We start from the raw sequence: 17934 nt of genomic DNA, 5'->3' as shown, positions 1-17934 counted from the left end.
AACGGGCCTGGATCATGGTCTGCTACACTCTATATGTGGTCCACATCTATAGTTGAATTGATATTTTGGTTTTTGACATCACGCTTGATAAAGGGTCTGGGCGGTCATAATGTAATTATCACAATACACTCGAAGAACCTCTGTTTGTGAATGAAGCTGTTTGTGTACTAAAGCGACAATGCAGCTATGTGCAAACTATGATTTTTCAAAACTAGTTTCGATCACTTTTAGATCATCTTCAGATCTAGTTAATGACGAGTTATGAAACGTCAAAATCATCTGATGATGAAATTTCCTGGCAGATTAAAATTGTGTGCCGGACCGAGACTCGAACACCGGACCTTTGCCTTTCGCGGGAAAGTGCTCTACCAACTTTTTTTTTCATTTTGTTCGTTATGGTTCGCTGTATTTCGTCGTAGCGGACGTCGCATGACATCCGTTGAAGCTCGTTGTTGATCGTTTCACTCAGTTTTTTTTATTACAGAGAGCACGCAGCCCTCCGACCGAACACTCTGAGCTACCGTGCCGGCGAACCAACTGAGCTACCCAAGCACGACTCATGACCCGTCCTCACAGCTTTACTTCTGCCAGTACCTCGCCTAATACCTTCCAGACTTTACAGAAGCTCTCCTGCGAACCTTGCAGAACTAGCACTCCTGAAAGAAAGGATATTGCGGAGACGTGGCTTAGCCACAGCCTGGGGGATGTTTCCAGAATGAGATTTTCACTCTGCATCAGAAGTACAGCTGTGAGGTCGGGTCGTGACTCGTGCTTGGGTAGCTCAGTTGGTAGAGCACAGCGAAAGGCAAAGGTTCCGAGTTAGTCTCGGTCCGGCACACAGTTTTAATCTGCCAGGAAGTTTCATATCAGCGCACACCCCGCTGCGGAGTGAAAATATCATTCTGGATTCATCTGATGGTGATTAAGTGATCGAAACTTGTAAGAATTTGTGAAAATTTGTAACTGAGACTGTTAATATTTTTTTAACTGTACGGTTGCACCACTTGTCATGACAATATATCATGCATTACTAATGATTTTTCGTTCTCCAGTACATATCGCTAGGATAAATTAATTGGAGTCAAATGAGACTATAATTAAAATCCTGTTTTGACACTTACAGTAGTGGCAAGTTCACATTAAGACAAATTTCGTTATGAACGTAAAATTAAACCTATTATTTTTACTGGAAATACATTTTCTTCGCTACTCTTCTTAGTGTGGTGATTTTCTACCAATCAATATTTGTTCCCAAATTTCTTGAACGATATACGATTCTTTTCTTTCGACGGAAGAGACGGATGATCAGCCGTTGGCAATCCAGTGTATTTCTAAAGCTCTTGTCTAGGTGTGGCTTAATCTCATCACAGGCACGTACTGTGGAAACAGGGTACTTATATAAAGTGTGAAGATTAATCTAAAAGCACAATTTTTGTAAATATGGAGTAGTTGATTATGTATATATACGGAAGAACCGACACACAAAGACTTCTGGCCGCCGGAAGAACGAATGCCGTCTGTTGGCGTTTGGGTGTGTGACGCGATAAAGACAGTGCACAAGTGGAGAAGATACGAACAGAGACTACTTCTAGCGACGATATGGGCCGCAAACTGGAAAACTCACCAACATAAGCGACTCTGGAAAAAGGCAAACTGTTATGGTCGGGCTCCTAGGAGCGAGCATCTGTGAAACACCGTAGTTGATTGGCTGCTTGTCGTTTACTTTTGTGAGCTTCTGCGGAAAGTGACTGAAGGATTCTGAAACCGCGAGCAGGCGATAAGGTGTTGGACGTCCACGTTCCATCACATAATGTGCACGTCAGATGTTCGTCCACTATGTAAAGCATGTAAGAGACAGTCGGCGATTTGTGACAAATCTAACAGCATAGTACAGTGCCGGTGCTTGTAAAGTGTTTCGAAGTACACCGTTCAATGGACATTGTTGAACACTGGGATCCACACTAGACGATCATTGTGTTGCCAATATTAACAACGTCAGTTATTGCTGTGCTGGGCACGAGATCGTGGAGGTTGGACGGTAGATCAAGGAAATGAATCTGCTGGTAAGGTGATTCACGTTTCTTGATACAGGAAGTCGATGATCGTTTTCGGATATGACGACATCCTGGAGAACGGCTGCTCGAAACACGCACCGCGCAATGGACGCCAGCAGGGGGAAGTAATTATGAGCTACTCGTACATTCACGTGGGCCTCCATGAGACCTGTGGTAATAACAGACGAAATTACAGTTGGACGACGGTTCAATCCCGCGTCCGGCCATCCTGATTTAGGTTTTCCGTGATTTCCCTAAATCGCTCCAGTGGTGCCTTTGAAAGGGCACGGCCGACTTCCTTCCCTGTTCTTCCCTAATCCGATGAGACTGATGACCTCGCTGTCTGGTCTCCTTCCCCAAACAACCCAACCCATGACAGTTGGAGTCTACGTGAACATCATTGAGGACCACTTGCATCCCTTCATGCTTGATGTTTTCCTTGACGGTGATGCCTTCTTCCAGCAGGATAACTGTCCGTATCTCAAGACGGTAATCAATCTGTATTGGTTTAAGAATCGGGCGCACGTATGCGCCCACATATCAACTGTATTGCGTTCCAAAGGTGTAGGGCCTAACCTCACGCTTTTAAGTAGGTGGTCATAATTTTTGGGTTAATCAGCGTGTGCTTCGTGAAACTGCAGCTCACCGTGTTGCATCAGAGTACGAGCCTGATGCTGTGCAACAAGAGACGCGTCGGATGATATCGTCTGCTTGAGAAACGCCTTGCAGATAACGTGAGGCGCTCATCACTTTTTGTCATGGTCTGTTTGGATACACATGAACCGTTTCTGAAAAGTCAGCTATTTTTTCCGACTGGATGGGTGACTTGCTTCAGAAAAATGTTTTTTTCCGAATGAGAGCAGAGGTTCCAAGCTGGCGCAGTTAAAGGGAGAGTCTGACAGTTGCCTCCTTTGACGTAACTGACGTCCAGTGGCGTTCGTCGTTTCGGAGATGTAACTTGCTGACAATTAGATCTCGTCGAATGTAATTTATCAGCGGTTAGCGGCCTCGAAAAAGATAATACACATATCGTACTCGATAGCGGTAGTCAACATGCTAGGGAATGTCTGAGCTGTTCTTTTGTCATACATCGCTCGCGTGGGTTGCGTCAATGTGTGAAAGTGCTTGTGATCGTTTAAAGTAGCATTCATCAGTCACAACAAAGACGTACTAGAGAATTCGACGCGCGTATTGTGTAATCTTTCGAGTGATATCCCTAAGAAATTGTCTGCATGCACACTTCCGTGTGGTTCTTATAGAGAGATTATTCTGCAATCTCAAGGCTCTTCTTAGTTCCTTCCAGAGCACAATTCATTTCTTTGCTGCAGGTCTGTTTTTCACACCAGCTTTTCATCAGCACCCGAGCAAACAGTGCTGCTACGGTTGCAATATTGAAGACTTGAGTCTCGACAGGCGGGACAAAAACGTTGATTCCTGATTAAATGTTTGATAAGGCTAAATAAAAAAAATTAGGGACAGCATCTGTATCAACCAACTGCTACTTTTCGCATTCTTATTAACAGAAATATGAATGAAGAGGTAGAGAACTTTCAATGAGCGCCGATGTCCGACTGCGAGCTACTGCGTTGGAAATTTCATATTGCGTTGAGAAGCAAACTGTCTGAATTTCTAAATAGCAACCATGTAAAATCTCAGTTTATCCACTTGCCTAGAGCTAATAGCAGTTTCATTTCATTTCGAACCATGTCAGTCATAATATTCGTGTCTCCTTTCCAACATTTGTTTCGATTTTTTTTCCTGAAGGGTACAATGGCCTGTTCAAAATCAGACCCCAGGCATCGCTGACTTCGTGCGTTGACTTTAGCAGCAGACGCTGTAATTCTACAGGCGCGATGTTGTTTTCTCTATTAATGTTCCGTTTAAGATTGTCTATTGTGCGAGGATTGTCAGCATACATCTTGCTTTGTAATGTGCCCCATAAATAAAAATCTCACGGTATAAAGTCCGAAGACCTTCGGGACGCAGACGTTCTTACCGACAGTCTGTCTTCAGGAAACATGATGATGTGGGCCGTACTTCGGTTGGATGTGTGGCGGTTGCTCCATTTTGTTGGAATACTGGATACAGCTTCTCTGCATCTGTTAATTGTGCGTACAAAGAGTCAAATATCTCTAGATATCAGGCATTATTTAAGATGTAATTGGAAAACATGGGACCTATCATGCACGTGCCGAACACACACACACACACACACACACACACACACACACACACACACACACACACCCCAAACATCACCTTATCTTCTCTGGGTGGAGCGGGTTTTCATCCGGAATATGTGTGGTATCCTACGACTAGTATCTGCAACTCTGGGAGTTCAGATCTGACAAACGAAAATAGGACTCATCTGACATGATTACATGAGGTAAAGCAAGGATCCAAGGAACCGTTAGCAGTTGATGTGAACTGACATTTGCAACAATGAACTCTTTTTCTTTTTTCTGGTCTTCTGACTTCAGTTCTTGCACCACACTCACACGACAGGCATTTAATTTCATGTCTTTTAGTGCACAATGACACGACGTACAACATACGCGGACTTGCGAGGATTTCTCGTAATGTCCATGCGAATTCTGTCTACAGTTTCAGGGGTCCTCACAGCCGTCGCCTAGTCCTCTGCACATACTGAACAGATACTCCAGCCTTCATTTCCTGTACAAATGTTGAATAATGCTGGTCGTGGGGAGTTTCCTACCAACATATTTTGCTTGAAAAATATCCTTACATTCCTTGATGGAGCCCTTCTGTAATACTCCACAATATCAATTCGCTCTTCTAATGCACTTTTCCCCATTTCTGTAACAACAATACGAGCTTCTCACAACAACTGATGTCCAAACACACAGCTGCACTAAACTTTCCGACAAAATGCAGTGTAGCCAACTGCCGAGACAGTGTTGCCACTTCACAAGCAATTCGACTAGAGATAATTAACTGGTAAACGAGGTGTACCGGTTTTACGTGGGACACCCTTCGTCACACCTTTTACTTGACTGCAGTTAATGAAAATGAAGTAATTAATTTTTGTACCATCTTTCATTGGCACAGAAGTACTAATTTCAGAAAAACTGTATCTTTCCGTACTTTACATGAGGTAAAGGTCCTACCGACCGTACGCCTGATCTACTGTAAGAGCCTCTTGCTTTCATGCTTGTCGAATGCACTGTTTATCCGTTCTGTGTTTATGTTCATCCTAGCTATATCAACCTGGGTGTTACCTCGCTACCTAATTCTGCTTCTTTGCCTCCCTCTCATTCCATCTATTGGCCTACCGAATACTATTTTGGAAGTCTACTTTCCGTTATTCTTGTTTTATGACCCGCCCTGTTCAGCCTTCCTTCTTTAGCACCTCAACGATGTGACGGTGTTTGTTCAGCTCTATTGATTTTTCATTTTTTCTTATCCTTCATACCACGTCATTTTCATCGTATACTGGCTAAAGTCTTTTTTCTTTTGAATTTTAAGTTTTTCTTCTTTCTTTCTGAGTATTAATATTCGCATCGGTATAATGTTACTGGTGCAATATTAGATTGATGTAAGCGGTGTTTGAAGTTCGTTGATCTTTTCTTTACGATTCTCGTAAAACTGATTACTGTTATGTTCACTGTTGCGAGGTGGGCATCTATTTCCATACCCGTTCTATAGTTTTTACGAAAAAGACTAAGTATCTGAAATGATCAACTGTCTTTAAAGTAAATGCATCTACTTTGGATTTTCTTATTTATGATAAGATATTCTGTCTTTTCTTCATTAACACACAATCCGGTTTTGTCAGCGATTTTGTAATAATCCTGCATCGTTCTGATTAATTCTGTCTTGGAACTACTTATATCATCTGCATAGGTAAATAGGAATGTTCGCCTCCTGCATTTCGATCGCTTGTGGATTAGTTTAGCAAAAGTTTCCATCGACCTTCTACAAGATAAGGTTAAATAAAGTGGGTGAAATGACGTCCCGTTCCTTCAATCCAGTGAACACCTTAAAAATTTCGGTGTCTTTATACGACACGAAGTTTCGTCTGTACAGATTTTAAGTAATATAATTAGTGTTGTTGGTATTTCAGATTCCCTCTTTATATTTAGGGGTGTCTGTCGGTGTTTGCTATCGTAGGCCTATTTCAAAACTGGAAATAATACTAGTATGTGGTCATCTACACCAAATTCCCACGTCTTCTCGTTATTCGTCTTAGTGTGAATATATGACCTAATATGTATCTACTTCTGCGGAAACCGCCATTAGATCTTCAGTTATTGGGATCAATCTGTTTAGTAGGCATATATCTAAGATTTTATATGTGGCATCTAGTAAAGCAATTCCTCTGTAGTTATCGCACATAAGGGGAACATTCTTCTTAAATATGGGGCGTAGAATTGCGGTTTTCCAGTCTGGTGTTATGTTTTATGTCTTCCATATTGTTTCTGTTAAATATGTAGTTCTAATTCCAGCTACGGCCCTCTATTCTTTAATAACTCAGCGTAAGTCTGATCTTCACAAGAAGCCTTGTCATTCTTTAATTTATTTATTGCTGACTGCATTTTTAGTCTGGTTGGTGACTTGTACATCAACTGTATCAGGTTTTTCAAATCAGTCTGAGTCACTACATCTCCATCTGGTGATACCCATGTCCCTGAATGAATGCGTTTGTTTTGAAATTTTGTGCTGCTTAGAATGAGATCATTTGTCGTAGCGAAGTTTATAAGCTAAGCCCTATTATCTGAACTTTCCTTGTGTAAGCTGTAATTGCCAATAGTTAGCCTGTAACGTAACTAAAGCTTAAAATTCCATGCTTCCGGGAAATTCATTTGAAGTTTTGGATACGATCTGTTCAAGCTACACTTCTTCAAAGTTAAAACTCACCAGGTGCATAGCCGTCATCCGTGCGGGTTTTAGTATACTCCAGTTTACACTTGGAGTGCCTCTTTTGAATTCTGGTCTCTTTTGTAATTTGTAGGGTACTTGTCTCCCGCACTCATGGTTGGTTAATTGACGCAAGCACATTCTTAAAGATCATACCGGGTTCTATACATATATCACTGAAAACTTTCACATGATCACAATGCGTCCACGACCACAATTTTTAGGGTTCTAAGGCTCACGAATACTGTTTTACGCTTGTTCCCCACACATTTATCGGAACTTTCGTTAGGATACCGAGTTTTACCATGGATGCATTTAGCAAGCAAGTTTATGCCAACTAAGTCTCTGTAGACTGGTTGCAAAACATTTGGCATTGACGTTGGTAGGGGATGCTTGTGTCTACATATATCACCAGTTACGTTAACTCTCTGCTATTTACACAAGGACTAAGGACCTTTGGACAGGCGAATGACAAGGATCCTCGTCTGTAGCAATCTTGTGAAAGGTGGACCACACAGCTTTTGTCATTCCTTCTAAATTATTAGTATTTCTCTGTATTATTTGGTTCGCACTTACGATCTTTACGGATAAAATAAAACTATAAACACAGTGAGATTACTTCTTGAAATCAACTGTCTTCTTCAAATCACTACGGTGAGTAAAACGTAAACTGAATGCTCAATTGTTTTGACGTCACGCACAATATCTAAGAGTGCAAGAACTGCTATCAACTTTCGTTAGCGTTCGATACTGGCCTCCTAAAAGACATCTTGCACACATGTTGGAATTTTATAAAAACTCATCATTCTTGGTACGATTTATTATGGTTATTGTTATGATTCAAAGTCACATAATGATTTATCGAAGATTAATGGTTTCATATAAGTGTGTTCTATCAGGAGTAAGTTATCCTCAATAATTTACAAATTAAGCATGAAGCACGGTTGTATTACAATTTAATGTATCACAAACACGTCACTATTCCCCATTAAATGTTAGTTAATAATGCATCAACGATATTAACCTTCAAAAGATACTATAGTAACCGAAACAGGAGTCTAAAATCACATGTGGACGCTAGCATAATGTCATTTATGGAGTCAAAGTATGTACACTGCTGGCCACCGTAAATGCAACACCCTGAAAGAAGCATCCGAATCAAGTGAAAATTACACCATGAGTTTGCAGCGATGAGATATGCAACTGATTAGAATTTCAGCGCAGACGCACATCACGCGCGCCTGTGGCGCCAGCTCATAGCGCCATTTAAGGCTTGGCGATTTCGACGAGTGTACGTTCGGCACGTGTGTTTACCTTGTGGTTGTTTCACAAGACGATCAGTTATGCCTCGTAGACAACAGCGAACATCTTTTGATCAAGTACCCGAGTTCGACAGAGGAAGGATAGTGGCTTACCGAGATTGTGGATTATCATACAGAGAAATCGCTAGTCGTGTTGGACGAAACCAAACAACTGTAATGCGGATATGTGACCGTTGGATGCAGGAGGGTACGACGGACCGACGTGGTCGATCGCATTCACCTCGGTGCACCACTGCACGTGCTGATAGGCAAATTGTGCGCATGGCAGTGACGGATCGCTCAGTGACATCCCGAACCATAGCACAACACATTGCGTCTGTAACGCATCATCCAGTGTCTGCGCGTACCATTCGACGCCGTTTACAGCAGAGTGGTCTGTCCGCAAGACGTCCATTGCTTCGTCTACCATTGACGCAGAACCACAGACGTCTCCGTCGCCAATGGTGTGATGACAGACGGATGTGGACGGCAGAATGGAATGACGTTGTCTTTACTGCCGAGGCACGCTTCTGTCTGCAGCACCACGATGGTCGGATTCGAGTGTGGAGACACCGTGGAGAGAGGATGCTGGACAGCTGCATTATGCACCGCCACACTGGTCTTGCACCGGGTATTATGGCATGGGGCGGTATTGGATATTACTCTCGCACGCCTCTAGTACGCATTGCCGGTACTTTAAATAGCCGGCGCTACATATCCGAGGTGCTGGAGCCAGTTGTCCTTCCTTGCCTTCAGGGCTCGGCCACAGCCATATTTCAACAGGATAATGCGCGACCACACGTGGCACGCATTGCCCAAAGGTTCTTCGTCAATAACCAGATTGAATTGCTTCCCTGGCCGGCTCGCTCTCCGGATCTTTCGCCGATAGAAAACATGTGGTCCATGGTTGCTCAACGAGTGACCCAGATTACATCCCCAGCTGCCACACCATATGATCTTTGGCAACGTGTGGAAGCTGCTTGGGCTGCTGTACCCCAGGAACACATCCAACGTCTCTTTGACTCAATGCCGAGACGTGTGGCAGCTGTGATCTCCAACAATGGCGGCTACTCTGGCTACTGATTCTGGCAGGAACCACATGTCACAGACGTCTGTAAACGTAATCATTTGATACTTGGTCAACATGTTATCTACAAAATAAATTTTGTTGTGCTACCTCTTGTCTTTCTTGGTGTTGCATTTACGGTGGCCAGCAGTGTATATTAGAATAATACTGCTACAAGCAAACTTTTTCATCTTAGCATTGTTAACAAATTCTGTGATTTTTTACGAATTTAATACAAATATGTTCTGCAGTATTCGATGTTATTTGCATTTCCGTCTGATTAGAGAACGAAGGATAAAATAAACATTTGGTGATTTCTGAATGTGTGCTTAGGCAGAAATCTAAGAGCGCAGCTTAAATAGCTACGACTGAAACGAGAAGCAATATAATTCATAATCTTCCTTTAGACACAGGCGATAGCAGTTCCTGCGGTTTTCGATAACTGCGCGTCGAGGCAACTGGAATGCGCGTGACGTCAGAATGACTATCACCCTTGGCTCTTTTCACAAAAATTCCCGCAGTCGTGACGTCTTTTTGACGTCACGCGCAGTATGGACGACCGCTTGTGACACGGCAGAATATGAACTTTATTGCTGCTCGTTTCAGTCGCAACAATTAAATCTGTACTCTTAGGTTCCTACCTAATCACACCCTCGGTAAACTCCTCACATTCGTAAACAAACAACGAAATCCAGAATGAGATATTCACTCTGCAGCGGAGTGTGCGCTGATATGAAACTTCCTGGCAGATTAAAACTCTGTGCCGGACCGAGACTCGAACTCGGGACCTTTGCCTTTTGCGGGCAAGTGCTCTACCAACTGAGCTACCCAAGCACGACTCACGCCCCGTCCTCACAGCTTTACTTCTGCCAGTACCTCGTCTCCTACCTTCCAAACTTTACAGAAGCTCTCCTGCGTACCGTAAAGCTGTGAGGACGGGGCGTGAGTCGTGCTTGGGTAGCTCAGTTGGACGCCGGCACGGTAGCTCAGCGTGTTCGGCCAGAGAGCTGTTTAGCCCCTGTAATAAAAAAACTGAGTGGAAGGATCAACAAAACGAACTTTAACGGATGTCATGTGACGTCCGCAACGACAAAACACAACGATCAACAACGAACAAAATTTAAAAAAAAGAAGTTGGTAGAGCACTTGCACGCGAAAGGTAAAGGTCCCGAGTTCGAGTCTCGGTCCGGCACTCAGTTTTAATCTGCCAGGAAGTTACAAACAACGAAATACTTGTAACGACGAAGAACATGAATGTTAATCATCCTCTTTTCACTCGCAGCAATTGAATATGTCCTCAGTTTTCTACCGAGCCACACACTCGAAAGGTGGTATATACTTGGAAACAGTCAGACATATGGGAGAAGGAAGAATATGAATTTTATTGTTGTTCGTTTCAGTCGCAGCAATTTAAGCTGTCCCCTTAGGGTCCTGCCTAACCACATACCCGGAGATCGCTAAATATTTATTTCGTCCTTCGTTCACAGATCAGATTGAATACAATAACATCCAATACTGTAGAACATTCATAAGAAAGTAACAGCGTATTAACAACGCTAACATAGAAAAAAAAGTTGTATGTAACAGGATGCGAGCCAACAACTTCAGACTCCGGAAACTACGACGTTATTCTTTACGCTTACACTTAACCATTCGATATTTAACTCCGGTCTTCGTTATCATATTCTATCTTGAAGGCTCGTATCGCTGATGCGTTATTAAGTGGCATATAAGGATAATGGCAATGAGTTTGTCATAAATATTGAATGCTAAGTGTGTTTCATTCTTAATTTGTTAATTTTTTGAAAATAATAACTCGCTCTTATGTGAAGGCATTCATCATCGGTAAATCATTATGTGACATTTTATTATAGGAATAATTACAATAGTCATTCCAAGAATGTCGAGTTTTTGTAGATCTACGGTGCGCACGCATGGAATCTTATGAGAGGCCCGTATCGAATGCTAACAAAACTCGATAACCTACCATGCGGTCGACGGTCGTAGATACTGCGCGTGACGTAAAGATGACGTCACGTTCGCGGGAACTGTGAAACGAGCATTACTCTTGAAAAGTGGCGGTCAAAGAAACATCAAACATACAAAAACCATACATATTCTTGTTCAGGAACTACTGGGGTATAACTTAACACGATAACAATAATTATTTCGACGGATTTCTCTTCCTGGTTTCGTTAAGTTGAGTAGTCACCGAGGAAATACGTACCAGCCGGACTGGTAACACCCAAATTTAGCAATTTCAAACGGTTCCTTCCTGTCCAATTGCTCCACCGTAATTCTCAGCCTGGGGCAACACCATGTAGCTGGTGGATCCTCACTGCACTGTCAGCGAACACAGTCATAATGACTGAGTTATCTCAGTGACTCTAAGCGGCGTCGCCAAACGGCGATGGCAGCGCAGTGGTTCTGTGCCAAGCGGGAACTTAAGATGTGCCGGAATATCGGGTACAAAACTAAGACAGTAAAATACTGTTTTTCCTAGATCTGGAAGGCAATGGTAGTCGAATGCTTAAGAGACTGACGTTGCTTATTTTGATGACGTGAGGTGGCTGGTCGTCTGGTTGTCAAGAGGTTCTCGCGAGTTTTAAGTGTGTCAGTAAATAGTCTTTACTAACAAATTTTTATGATCTGGCAAGCTGAGGAAGTATGTTCCGTCAATTAGTATTCTCTTTTAATTTTGCGGGGAAATATATAAGTAGTATCTATGTGAACATCGCGACCATGTAACTATGCAAAGAAAGTGAAAAGTTTATACTGGCAACCTTGATTCGAATATCTATTCTTTTTTATGAGCACGTGTACTTCTAAACGTTGAGAGTTGCACATTTCGAATGTCGTCTGTGTTATATCCGTTTCCGTACTATCATCATGCTCTACCAACAGTCGACACTGAAATTGTATGAAAGAAAATGTATTCATTTATTTGGATGGCTAGGTAAAATTGTTCGAAAGATATTCCGCATAATATATTTTTTTAATTACATCAGAATTCGTATTGTCATTAAGATTTTCTGGTTTCGCATTGCGTTCCACTGTGATTTTACAAGACTTTGTCGTAAGATGTATCGAAATTCCAGTAAATTTGACCGTTAATTAAACTTATTGGATTGATAGGAGGTTAGGGTTTAACGTCCCGTCGATAAATGGAACCGAAGGATGGAGGAGAAAACTGGCAGTGCTCTTTTGATGGGTATCATTTCAGCATTTGACTTAAGCGATGGGTTCTCACAGTACATACAGTTCCGTACAGTGAATGGCATGACGCCATTAATAAATATAGACCTTAATCAGAAGCATATAGCTAAGGTAGAATATTGCAAATTTTTAGGTGTGTCCATTGATGAGAGATTAAATTGGAAGAAACACATTGATGATCTGCTGAAACGTTTGAGTTCAGCTACTTATGCAATAAGGGTCATTGCAAATTTTGGTGATAAACATCTTAGTAAATTAGCTTACTACGCCTATTTTCACTCATTGCTTTCATATGGCATCATATTTTGGGGTAATTCATCACTGAGGAATAAAGTATTTATTGCACAAAAGCGTGTAATCAGAATAATAGCTGGAGTCCACCCAAGATCATCCTGCAGACATTTATTTAAGGATCTAGGGATATTCACAGTAGCTTCTCAGTATATATACTCTCTTATGAAATTTGTTATTAACAACCAAACCCAATTCAAAAGTAATAGCAGTGTGCATAACTACAATACTAGGAGAAAGGATGATCTTCACTATTCAAGATTAAATCTAACTTTGGCACAGAAAGGGGTGAATTATACTGGCACTAAAGTCTTTGGTCACTTACCAAATAGTATCAAAAGTCTGACAGATAACCAACAAGTATTTAAGAAGAAATTAAAAGAATTTCTGAATGACAACTCCTTCTACTCCATAGAGGAATTTTTAGATATAAATTAAGAAAAAAAAAATAAAAAAATAAAAAAAAAATAAAAAAAAATAAAGAAAAACAAAAAAACACAATAAAATAAAGTTGTTATATTAACTTAAGTATGTTGTTAAATTAACCTAATTATGTCATGTATTGGAAAATTCGACGCGTTCCACATCATTACGAAATATCGTATTCATGATCCATGGAACTAGTATTAATCTAATCTAACCTACTCAGATAAACCCACTTGTATCCTGCAAGACCATTAACTTACCAGTGATGCCTGGAACTAATTTTTATTGACATGCATAGTTCTATGTATACAGGTCGCAGGGAAATGGAATTAAGCAACAAATACTTTTAATATCTAGCCTACACGCTTATCAACCCCCCCCCCCCCCAAGGGGGTCCACAACTCTTTTGTGGATACGTGCGTAGCGAGCACGGGACCCCGAGCTAATGTGGCCCTCCTTCCTTTCTGGGCTGCATACCTTCCTTTTCCGCATCCTTCCCTATCTCCCATCTTCGCCCCCCCCCCCCCCCCGCTCCCCTCACCTCTGGCTCTTTCCTTCCCTTTCTCCCCCTCTGGGAGTATGGTTTGTGCCTACGTCCAGAGACACACACTCGTAAATGTAACGCATTCTTCGCCTTCTCTGCTTGTATGTCTTCATCCTTCCTTTGTCCTTCTCTTTTCCTTACCTCTTCTCTTTACCCTTTTCTCCACTGCGGCGTTTAAGACCTCTCTTCTTTCCTTCCCCTTTCTTTGTTTTTCCCTTTCTCTTTCTTCCTCCCTGTGCGAGTCTGAAGGCCGACCCACGCATTTTTGTGCGTAGCCGGTGACGGGGTAACGCGTAATTCCCCTCCCCGGGTAGACAGGTAGGACACGTACGTACCCCCTAGTAACGGCCAGGCCCAGGGAGGGGTGATTACCCGAGCTGATACCTTCCGAAAGTGCCGATTGGTCCCTCCGTCCGTTTGTCGGGAGGTGTGACCTGAGGTGCGAACAATCACCTAAGGCGGGAGTGCCCTCAGAGAGGGCCCCCCCACAAGGGAGGAGCGCGCCATCGGAGACGCCGGTAATCATGGGGGGATTCTTCCGCAATGGTTTCCTCACCTTCCACTATGTCTGCTCACAAGCGTAAGTTCACTGAGTCTCAGCCACAGACAGTTCTTCCATCGTTGCCACAGTTCCTTGTTGTTTCTCGGTCTGACGAAGGTCACGGCTTCTCCACGGTCAACCCTTTCATTATTCAGAAAGGTGTCGACGCAATTGCAGGTCCTGTAAAGTCTTGTTCCAGATTACGGAATGGCACCCTGTTGTTAGAAACACACAGTGCCCTCCAGGCACAAAAATTGCTGTGTACTTCACTGCTCCACACCTTCCCTGTCTGGGTTGAAGCACACCACACATTAAATTCCTCGGGTAGAGTCGTTCATACACGCTCCCTTGATGGATTGTCTGATGATGAAATTCAGCACTACCTGTCTGACCAGGGCATAACGGCTGTTCATAGAGTTATGAAAAGGGTTGACACGAACATCATTCCAACCCGCACTGTCTTCTTGACATTTGACAAAGTTCAACTCCCATCGAAAATCAAAGCAGGCTATGAGATAATTTCCGTTCGCCCTTACGTCCCAAACCCTACGCGTTGCTATCGGTGTCAGCGGTTCAATCACACCAGCCAGTCCTGTTCCAATCTGGCCAAATGTGTTACGTGTGGCAAGGATGCCCATGAGGGTGCTTGTCCACCTCCATCCCCTCGCTGCATCAACTGTATGGGTGACCACGCTGCTTCCTCTCGAGATTGCCCCATTTTTATCAGAGTGAAGGAAAAGGTGTCGACCTTTGCTGCTCGAAAATTATTCGCCAGTCGACAGCCCACCGTGCCTCAGACAGGCAAATACAGCACTGTCCTTGCTTCTCCTTGGCCAACAAAGGAGGCTGCCATGCAGACTTGCGACCTAACCTTTAGTGCCACAGTCGTCAGATCGGCCAGCGCAAAGATCGCCCGTTCAACCTCACCACTTTCGCCTGCCCCCTCTATGGCTCACCCTTCATCGGGTTATACTAAATCTCGAGCCCAAAAGTCAGACACCAAGACTTCGAAAAAAGAGCATACTCGTGAAGATTTCTTATGTACCCCAACTTCACAACCATCGGTTCCTCCTTCATCTAAACATCATATTTCCAAGAAGGCTAATAAGAAACCTAGTTCATCTCCTTCTCCGCCAAGGCGTGTCCCATCTACAGCACCACCTGGCGTAAATCGCCCTCGGCCGTCTTCTGTGTCGCCGAGGCGCACTGCTGGTGGCCGGTCAACCGGCCGATCGCTGGTGGCAGGAGCTGCTCCTGACCAACCTATGGATCAGGATCTTCTGCCTTTGGCTGAATGCCATTCCATGCTGTCGGTCGCAAGCTCTGAGCAGTCGTTGAGTCGACGGCAACCTTGGTCACATTCCTCCATTTTCTGTTCACCCTATGTCCATTATCCACTGGAATATCCGCGGCATTCGAGCCAATCGGGATGAATTGTCGATCCTCTTACGATCCTACTCGCCGGTCATCTTCTGTCTTCAGGAAACAAAGCTGCGTCCCCATGACCGCTTTGTTCTCCCCCATTTTCAGTGTGTCCAATTTGATCTCCCCTGTGTTGAAGGCACTCCAGCCCATGGAGGACTCATGATTCTTCTCCATGATACTCTCCATTATCACCCAATCCACTTAAACACTTCCTTCCAAGCTGTCGCTGTCTGTCTTTCCCTTTCTGGATATACCTTTTCTCTTTGTACTGTATACATTCCATTGTCCACACCAGTGGCACGAGCTGATCTCCTTCATCTTCTTGGTCAGCTTCCACCCCCCTATTTGCTGGTTGGGGACTTCAATGCCCACCACCCGCTTTGAGGATCTCCACATCCTTGTCCACGTGGCTCACTATTGCTAGACGTCTTCCACCAAGCGGATCTAGTTTGCCTCAACACTGGGGTCCCTACATTTTTGTCTGCCTCCACGACAAATTTCTCTCATTTGGACCTTTCGGTCGGTACTGTTCCGTTAGCTCGGCGCTTCGAATGGTTCGCCCTTGATGATACACACTCGAGTGGCCACTTTCCATGTGTCCTTAGACTGCAGCCTCAACTGCCATATATGCGCCCGCGACGCTGGAAGTTTGCCCAAGCCGATTGGACACTTTTTTCGTCTCTAGCGACATTCGATGACCGTCGCTTTCCCAGCGTCGACGATGTCACACATATTACCGACGTTATTCTTACAGCTACGGAACGTTCAATACCACGCACCTCAGAATTGCCCCGGCGCCCCCCAGTTCCTTGGTGGAACGAGGCATGCCGTGACGCAATACGTGAGCGGCGACGTGCTCTTCGCGTTTTCCGCCACCATCCTACTTTGACCAACTGTATCCGCTATAAGCAGTTCCGTGCGCGATGCCGTCGCGTCATCCGCGATGGCAAGAAGGCAAGCTGGAAATTCTTTATTAGTTCATTTAACACCTTGACTCCCTCATCGGAAGTTTGGAGTCGGCTTCGACGGATATCAGGCGCGCCTAGTTTCTCCCCGGTCTCTGGGCTCACTGTCGCGCGTGATACGTTAGTGGGCCCCGTCGCAATTTCTAACTCCTTGGGTAAACACTTTGCTGCGATTTCGAGCTCTTCAAATTACCCGCCAGCGTTTCTCCCGAAGAAACGTGCAGCGGAAGTGCAACCTCTTGCTTTCTTCTCTCAAAATCGCGAAAGCTATAATACTGTTTTCTCCACGCGGGAACTCCAACACGCACTCTATTCTTCTCGCTCCTCCGCCCCAGGACCGGATGGTATCCACATCCAAATGTTGCTGCATTTATCTACCCATAGTCTGCGTTACCTCCTTCGCATTTATAAACGAATTTGGACCGACAGTACTTTTCCCAGAGGATGGCAGGAAGCTATCGTCGTTCCGGTTCGAAACCTGGAAAGGACAAACATCTCCCCTCTAGCTATCGCCCCATTTCTGTCACGAGTAGTGTATGTAAGGTTTTGGAGCGTATGGTGAATTGCCGTTTAGCTTGGTGGCTGGAGTCCCGCAGTCTTTTAACACCTGCCCAATGCGGTTTCCGAAAGCATCGTTCTGCAGTTGACCATCTTGTTTCTCTCTCCACTCATATCATGAACAATTTTCTCCGGAAACGCCAAACGGTAGCAATATTTTTTGATCTGGAGAGAGCATACGATACCTGTTGGAGGACAGGCATCCTCCGCACACTGTTCTCTTGGGGCTTTCGAGGTCGGCTGCCCCTTTTTCTTCGCGAATTTATGGCAGAGCGCACATTTAGAGTGCGGGTGAACACTACTCTCTCCTGTACTTTCTCCCAAGAAAACGGGGTACCCCAGGGCTCCGTGCTAAATCTTGTACTGTTTGCCATTGCCATAAATCCAATTATGGATTGTCTCCTTCCTGATGTCTCGGGCTCCCTATTTGTGGACGATTTTGCGATTTACTACAGCTCTCAACGGACCAGCCTTCTTGAACGACGTCTTCAAGGATGTCTCGATGGCCTCTACTCTCGGAGCATCGAAACCGGCTTCCGTTTTTTTCCCAGTAAGACCGTTTGTGTTAATTTTTGGCGACGTAAGGAGTTTCTTCCACCCTCCTTAAATCTAGGACCTGTCAACCTTCGGTTTTCGGACGTCACTAAATTCTTGGGTCTTATGTTTGAC

At 44.0% G+C, this 17934-nt stretch overlaps 1 protein-coding gene and 1 non-coding gene across 2 annotated transcripts in view; one reads left to right on the top strand and one right to left on the bottom strand.

Annotated features, from left to right (window-relative positions):
* LOC126262371 (serine protease snake-like) overlaps window positions 1-17934 on the top strand; it is a 140742-nt gene that overhangs the window by 69339 nt on the left and 53469 nt on the right. The gene's annotated exons all lie outside the window — the stretch shown is intronic.
* Window positions 10060-10134, bottom strand: Trnal-caa (transfer RNA leucine (anticodon CAA)). The gene has a single exon. It is a non-coding gene; the product is annotated as a tRNA-Leu (tRNA).

Source organism: Schistocerca nitens, chromosome 1 (genome assembly GCF_023898315.1).
Source record: "Schistocerca nitens isolate TAMUIC-IGC-003100 chromosome 1, iqSchNite1.1, whole genome shotgun sequence".
NCBI classification, from domain to species: Eukaryota; Metazoa; Arthropoda; class Insecta; order Orthoptera; family Acrididae; genus Schistocerca; species Schistocerca nitens.
Note: the sequence above shows the minus strand (reverse complement) of the source record. Positions and strands in the feature narration are given on the sequence as shown.